Raw genomic sequence first — 6,986 nt, forward strand, 5'->3', positions numbered from 1 at the left:
GGTTCAAGTTCAACATCTGCTCTCAGGATTCCTCAAGGCCACAGCGCCCTTTGGTAAGTACCTTACCTGTGCTTGGTGCCTAGGGCCCTTCTTGCTGAGGTCAGCTTCCTCCTGGTAGGTATCCCTTCTCTCAGCTCATCCCGCATGCCACCCTTAGTTTCAGAATCTGTAAACTTTAAAATCCCTTCACTTAAAAAAAAAAAAAAGTAATATCTGTACCCAAGAAAGATATGTTTCCTTTAGCATGTACAGGCTTGGTACCTCTTTGATTCAACCTCCCCCTTACCTGACCAGGCTGGGGCCCCAACTGTAGACTCTGGGTCAACAATTGCTTGAAACAATTCACCAACATCCTATGTGCTGAATGACCCGGTTGCCAAAAATCAATTTGCAAATGGCCAGTTCTCCCAGTGCCTGAGAAACCTCTTTCCTACCTTTAAATTTTAGTCATACCTCCCACCCCATGCCGGCATCCACCTTGGCTTCTGTAACTGCCTTGTGAAATGATTGTGGAGAACGGTCCTAAATTTAGATCAGCATTTATTTGCCAGTTCTGCACACAAACAAAGGGATGAATGCAAATGGAACACACTTTTTAAAGATTTTCAATAATTCAGATTGGTTTTTCAGCAGCTCAATGTTCAGTGGCTTAACTTTCATACGTTTTGCTTTTGGCTCTCTGGGCAATTGGTGAACTAGCCAGCTACAGTTTTCCCAAATAATTTAGCTAGCTTCCTGTAGAGATGCTATCTACTTCTCCTTGTGAAAACAGCCACAGTCAATTTGAGTATTTAAATATGTTCTGATTTTTGTTATTTCCTTTTCTATCTATTAAAGTACTTTTTAGTTTCCAAATGTATGTCTTTAACGATGTTATATTTTTGTAACTGAGTTTTGCCTTGCATTAAAAAAATGTAGTATGTGGTGCTCATATTTTTAAGGATTTTCTGATACGCACTTTGTGTTCAAGTTATGCAATAAATGTTTCAAAGTGTTCTATGTTTGCTTTAAAAGAGTACATATATTTGTGTGTGTGTGTATATGTGTGTATGTAGGGATTAAGTTAGTTCTATTACATCAAGCTTGGGTTGTGTTATTTATGTCTTCTATATCATTTTTTTTTAACTTTTGATCTATCAATTACTGAGAAAGATGTGTTAAAACCTCCTATCAATCTTGTGCATTTGTCAATTTCTTCCTGTATTTCTGACAGTTCTTGCTTTACATATTTCGAGACTGTGTTTACAAGTTTAGAATTGTATTTTCCTGGGAAAGTGTTTATTTTATTATTATGAATTAATTCTCTTTATCCTTAATAATACTTTTAACCTATACTCCATTTTGCCTGACTTAGTATTGCTACATTAACTTTATTTTTGATAGTATTTGTTTAATATATCTTTTCCCATCCTACTTTCAAATTTTCTGGATATTTATATTTTAGTTGCCTGTTTTATAAGAGCATGTAGCTACATTTTGTTGTTGTTGTGTAATCCAATATGACAATCTCTATCTTAATTGGCAAATAGTCTATTTACCTTTATTGTGTTTAGTAATATGTTCTACTTCATTTCTACCATTTTATGTCTTGCTTTCTATTGATAATGATTTTTTCTGTGCCTTTTCTCCATTCTTTCCTTCTATTGGATTGGTTAATTTTTCTTTACTCACCTTTTTTATTCTACTGATTTGAAATGGTTGCCTTCCTTTTCTGTGCTTTTAGAAGTTCATCTTTACATTTTTTATACACATATCTGTTTTGCTGCTGCTGCTGCTAAGTCTTGTTTTTGATATAGTCTAACTATATTTTACAGTTCACTCTCCTTCTAAACAATAGAAGGACTTTAGTATATTAATTTGTATAATCTATGCTGTTTAGATTTACCAACATGGTTGCTAATATCTTCATTCGCTATTTTTCTCTTCTTTTTCTTTTCTTCTGGGTTCTATGTTTTTCTTTCTGAAGTACAGCTTTTCAAAGTTCTTATAGCAAAGATAGATATGTTAGAAGTAAATGATTTCAGTTAAATACCTTATTATTCTCTCACTCTTGAATATTTGAGCTAAGTAGAGAATTCTAAGTTAGTTACTCTTGTTCTGTTTAGTCTTTGCCACCCCATGGACTGTAATCCACCAGGCTCCTGTGTCCATGGGATTTTCCATGCAAGAATACTGGAGTGGGTTGCATTTCCTCCTCTAGAGGATCTTCCTAACCCAGGGACTGAACCCATGTCTCCTGTGTCTCCTGCATTGGCAGGCCGATGCTTTGCCACTGAGCCTCTTGGGAAGCTCCAGTTACTTTTACACACTTAATATTTTATTTCATTGTCTTCCAACTTTCATTGCTTCTGTTGAAAAGTCTGCTGTCAGTCTAATTGTTAGTCCTAGGTATGGATTTATTTTTATTTATCTTTCTTGGAACTCATGGTTCCTAAACCTGAGGCATTGTATTTTTGTACAAGTCTGGAAAATCTCAAACATTATATCTTTTAATAGTGCCTCTCCTCCATTATTTTTTCTGTTTGTAGAATTCATATGTGATATTTATTGGAACTTTCAATTTTATTCTCTACCTTTCTTACCCACTCCTTTATGTTTTGCATTCTTTTAGACCTCTGCGCTTTGTTCTTGGTAATTTTTTCTAAGATTTCTATCCCATTTCATTCCCAGATTTCTCTTTTCTCTCTCTCTCTGTCTAAACTGCTCTAAACTATTAATTTCAATTATTGTATTTTTTATTTTAAATGAATGTCCTTCATCTCATTAGAAACCATCTATTCTCGTATATTCAATTCCTTATATCTCCAATAACATTAACCATACTTAATTTATAATACCTGTTTGATAATTCTGCTATCTGACATTCTTTATTTGTCTAATAGTTTTCATTCATGGTAGATGGATTCCTCGTATATTTTACTATTTTGAACTGTGAACTCATCTTAATCCAGGTTTCATCAGTAGAGTTCTGTGGGGCCTCTTGAAGGCATGCCCCTAACAGTTTGTGTTTGCTTCTTCTGGGTACTCCAGAATCATTGTTAGCCTGAGTGCACTTTTTATGTTAACTTTCAGCTTGGGAACTTTCTGAACCATGCAGATACTGTAAATTCAAAGCCATAACATATGCGGCAGTAAATCCATGGCTATGAATTCTCAGGGGAGATGCCTTCTTCCTCCTGAGGAGAGAAAGGCCCCCTGTCCTCTTGTGCTGGTATTTTCCTAGTCCACCCTTTCACTAATGGTGTGGCTGCTACTGCTAAGTCACTTCAGTCATGTCCGACTCTGTGTGATTCCAGAGGGGATTAAAACCTAATTTCCTGGACTGAAATGGCTATTAAGACTCAGGCAAGTAGGTTATATCACTACAACCATCACAGTCCTTCTTGGAGGGTTTTAGTTCACCCTCCACCCCCATTCCTAAAAGATCTTTACTGCTGTGAGAGCTCAGCAAAACCTATGAATGTATATTTGCTCTCCTTTACTTTACATTTCTGGACATTCTGAAGTAGGAGGAGTTTTAGAAGATCAAATTTAGCATATTGCTGGTTACAGAAATCCTTTTCTTTTATTTTTTTCCTTTTTTTCCCTTTTCTTTTAAATTAGAACCTTTCTTCATTTATCTAGTTATCCTTACATTCACTTGACCATTTCTTCATTTGATTCCCTTGCTCACCACAGACAATTCCTGCTGAGCTCTGTCTCTCCTGTGTCTGGCATCAAGTAGAACACAAATATGTCTTTGAGTAAATGGATGATTCTGTGATAGCCATTGCTCTTATTTCTGTAAGCTTTGTGAGGATAGCATGGGGGTCAAAGAGCCCATGCCACTGTAGGGAAGATGGGTTAGGAGCAGTGGTGTCCTTGAGCCCGCTTGCTCCAGAGAGTCACCTCTCAGCATGTCTTCCTAACACCATGATCAGCAATCTTGTGTTTGTGGCTTGACATTGGACTTGGTGAGATTATTTATACCGTGAAGTTGGAAAACACTGCAAATCAATGCTTCCCCTCCCCTCAAGAGCTGGTTGTCAAACACTTACCAACACAGCACTGACTTAGGGCAATGAAAACATGTAGAAACAAGCCTATGTAGAACAAGACCAGTGGTAAGTGAAAGAAAGAGCAGTTGTTGGAGGAACGTATCACTCTAGAGTTCTGGTGTTAGAGACAGGGTTTTCAGTTACCTCAGATTTGAGAGGACTTGGTATCCTGAGGCCCTGGATTAGGGAAAGGAGCTGAATCTTCAATACCAGCTTCAGCTAGCAAAAGTGAAGGACAGCAGGGGGCACCTGGATTTGAACCAGGGACCTCTTGATCTGCAGTCAAATGCTCTACCCCTGAGCTATACCCCCTGATATAAGTAGAGGCCTTAGTACTGCCTTTTATCTGTGTCGCCATGCCCAACATTCCTATAAATTTTTGCCACAAGATGTTCACCAGGCTGGGCCTGCTCAAAGCTGCCAAACCAGCCTCACTATAATTTTACTCCCTTGATGCAAAACAAGCAACAGGTTCCCCTCCCTGTAACCACCTCCCTGCTCTTTCTGGAAAAGCGCTGACACTGGTATTTATGACAGGAGAGGCCTTCAGGGTCACTGGTCTGTGCCCTTCACAGTGGGCGTCTGAACACAGAGATTCAGGATTTCTGGTCTGCCCAAGCACACACAGCTCCTAACAGATAAACTCAGGACCTGAATCCACTTGTCCTGACTTTGGGTTCAGGACCTTATAACTAAGCCAGTGAGTCTCTTATCTTCCTCTTTTCCCTATCCTCTATCAGTCAAAAAATGGAAAGGCTACAGAGGAGGAGCGTTTTACTAGATTAATGATGAGTTGGGACCATCAGGGGAACTAGAGTGTGGGCTTAGCAGAGACACAGTGCCATGCAACCAAAGGACCACAGGGAAGAGCTAACAGGGACACCAGATTTGACCCTGGGCACGCTGCACCCTTCAGGCCAGTCCTCAGATTTCCTGTGCTCAGGAAGCATCTTGGGAGCTTGTCAAACATGCAGATGTGATGTGGGGTTAGGAACAAGCTTCTTATTGAGGGTCTGGGGGATCTCACTTTGAGAAACACCTGTCACAGATCTATATCGGCTCCCTTGTGCGCCACTTGCAGGAAGCCTTAGGTACTGAACCCCCAGGAAGGGAGGGGTTAGGAATTCTAGCACCTGCCCCAGGGTCAGACTGAGCTGGTGGGCAGTTCAGTTCAGTTCAGTTGAGTCGCTCAGTCATGTCCGACTCTTTGCGGCACCATGAATTGCAGCACACCAGGCCTCCCTGTCCATCACCAATTCCTGGAGTTCACTCAAACTCACGTCCGTCGAGTCAGTGATGCCATCCAGCCATCTCATCCTCTGTCATCCCCTTCTCCTCCTGCCCCCAATCCCTCCCAGCATCGGAGTCTTTTCCAATGAGTCAACTCTTCGCATGAGGTGGCCAAAGTACTGGAGTTGCAGCTTTAGCATCATTCTTTCCAAAGAACACCCAGGACTGATCTCCTTTAGAATGGACTGGTTGGATCTCCTTGCAGTCCAAGGGACTCTCAAGAGTCTTCTCCAACACCACAGTTCAAAAGCATCAATTCTTCGGCGCTCAGCTTTCTTCAAAGTCCAACTCTCACATCCATAGACGACCACTGGAAAAACCACAGCCTTGACTAGATGAACCTTTGTTGGCAAAGTAATGTCTCTGCTTTTCAATATGTTGTCTAGGTTGGTCTTTCCTTCCAAGGAGTAAGCGTCTTTTAATTTCATGGCTGCAGTCACCATCTGAAGTGATTTTGGAGCCCAAAAAATAAAGTCTGACACTGTTTCCACTGTTTCCCCATCTATTTCCCATGAAGTGATGGGACCAGGTGCCATGGTGTTAGTTTTCTGAATGCTGAGCTTTAAGCCAACTTTTTCACTCTCCACTTTCACTTTCATCAAGAGGCTTTTTAGTTCCTCTTCACTTTCTGCCATAAGGGTGGTATCATCTGCATATCTGAGGTTATTGATATTTCTCCCGGCAATCTTGATTCCAGCTTGTGCTTCTTCCAGTCCAGCGTTTCTCATGATGTACTCTGCATATAAGTTAAAGAAGCAGGGTGACAATATACAGCCTTGACATACTGCTAAGGCAGGATGAAAACCAAGGACCACAATCAGATTGCTTATCCTCTGAACTCTGCTCTAGACCCGTGCTTCTTAATTTGGGGGTGCATCAAAATTACTTGGAGGACTTGTTAAAACAGGGATGTCTGGACTTCCCCCTGAAAGTTTCTGATTAACAAATTCTCAGGTACCACTGATGCTGGAGTCTGGGGCCGTGCTTTAAGAACCACTGCTCTAGATCCACCCATCTGTGACCAGGCCCTTTCACACTCGCTGCCACACCCAGGGCACCTGTTCACCTTTCCCTCATCTTGTGTTTACTGAACACTGGTGCCTCCTCCACTCCATCAAAGATCCATATCCTGAGACACCCCACCCTTTTCTCCCATTGCCTGCTGGGAGCCCCTGGGAGGGTCTTCTTTGTCATGGATTAGCTCTCTTCCCAGTTTACCATTCAGGAAACTAAATCTAAAAAAGCTTCTGCCAATACGGGGAAAACTCATTCAAGGGAATCAAGGAGATCCAGCTCTTCTGTCCAGAGCAGCCTGATTCAAGTTGAAGATCTCAGTCTGCCTCAGAAAAATTCAGCCCAGGGGGTTGCACTGTGACTCCTATATTGCAGAGGAGGAAACAGAGGACTGGAGAGTATCTTTGGCCCCACAGAGGCAAGTAGCTCAGGAGAGAAGGCGGCTCCAGATATCCCAGGGGTATCATCCTTCAGCTTTGCATTTCGTTGTTTCTCTCTGGGTTCATCTCCTTTCTTTCTCCTTAATTCACTGAGGTTCTGATCCAGTTAATGGTCTTAGGTTTGGCACATCTGAAATGTCTTTCTTTTGTCCTCTTGCTTGAATGTCAGTTTACCTGGGCTCAAAATTCTAGACTGAGTCTATAG

General features: G+C 41.2%; 1 non-coding gene across 1 annotated transcript; it reads right to left on the minus strand.

Annotated features, from left to right (window-relative positions):
- Nucleotides 4,278-4,349, minus strand: TRNAC-GCA. The gene has a single exon. It is a non-coding gene; the product is annotated as a tRNA-Cys (tRNA).

Source organism: Capra hircus, chromosome 4, assembly GCF_001704415.2.
Source record: "Capra hircus breed San Clemente chromosome 4, ASM170441v1, whole genome shotgun sequence".
NCBI lineage: Eukaryota > Metazoa > Chordata > Mammalia > Artiodactyla > Bovidae > Capra > Capra hircus.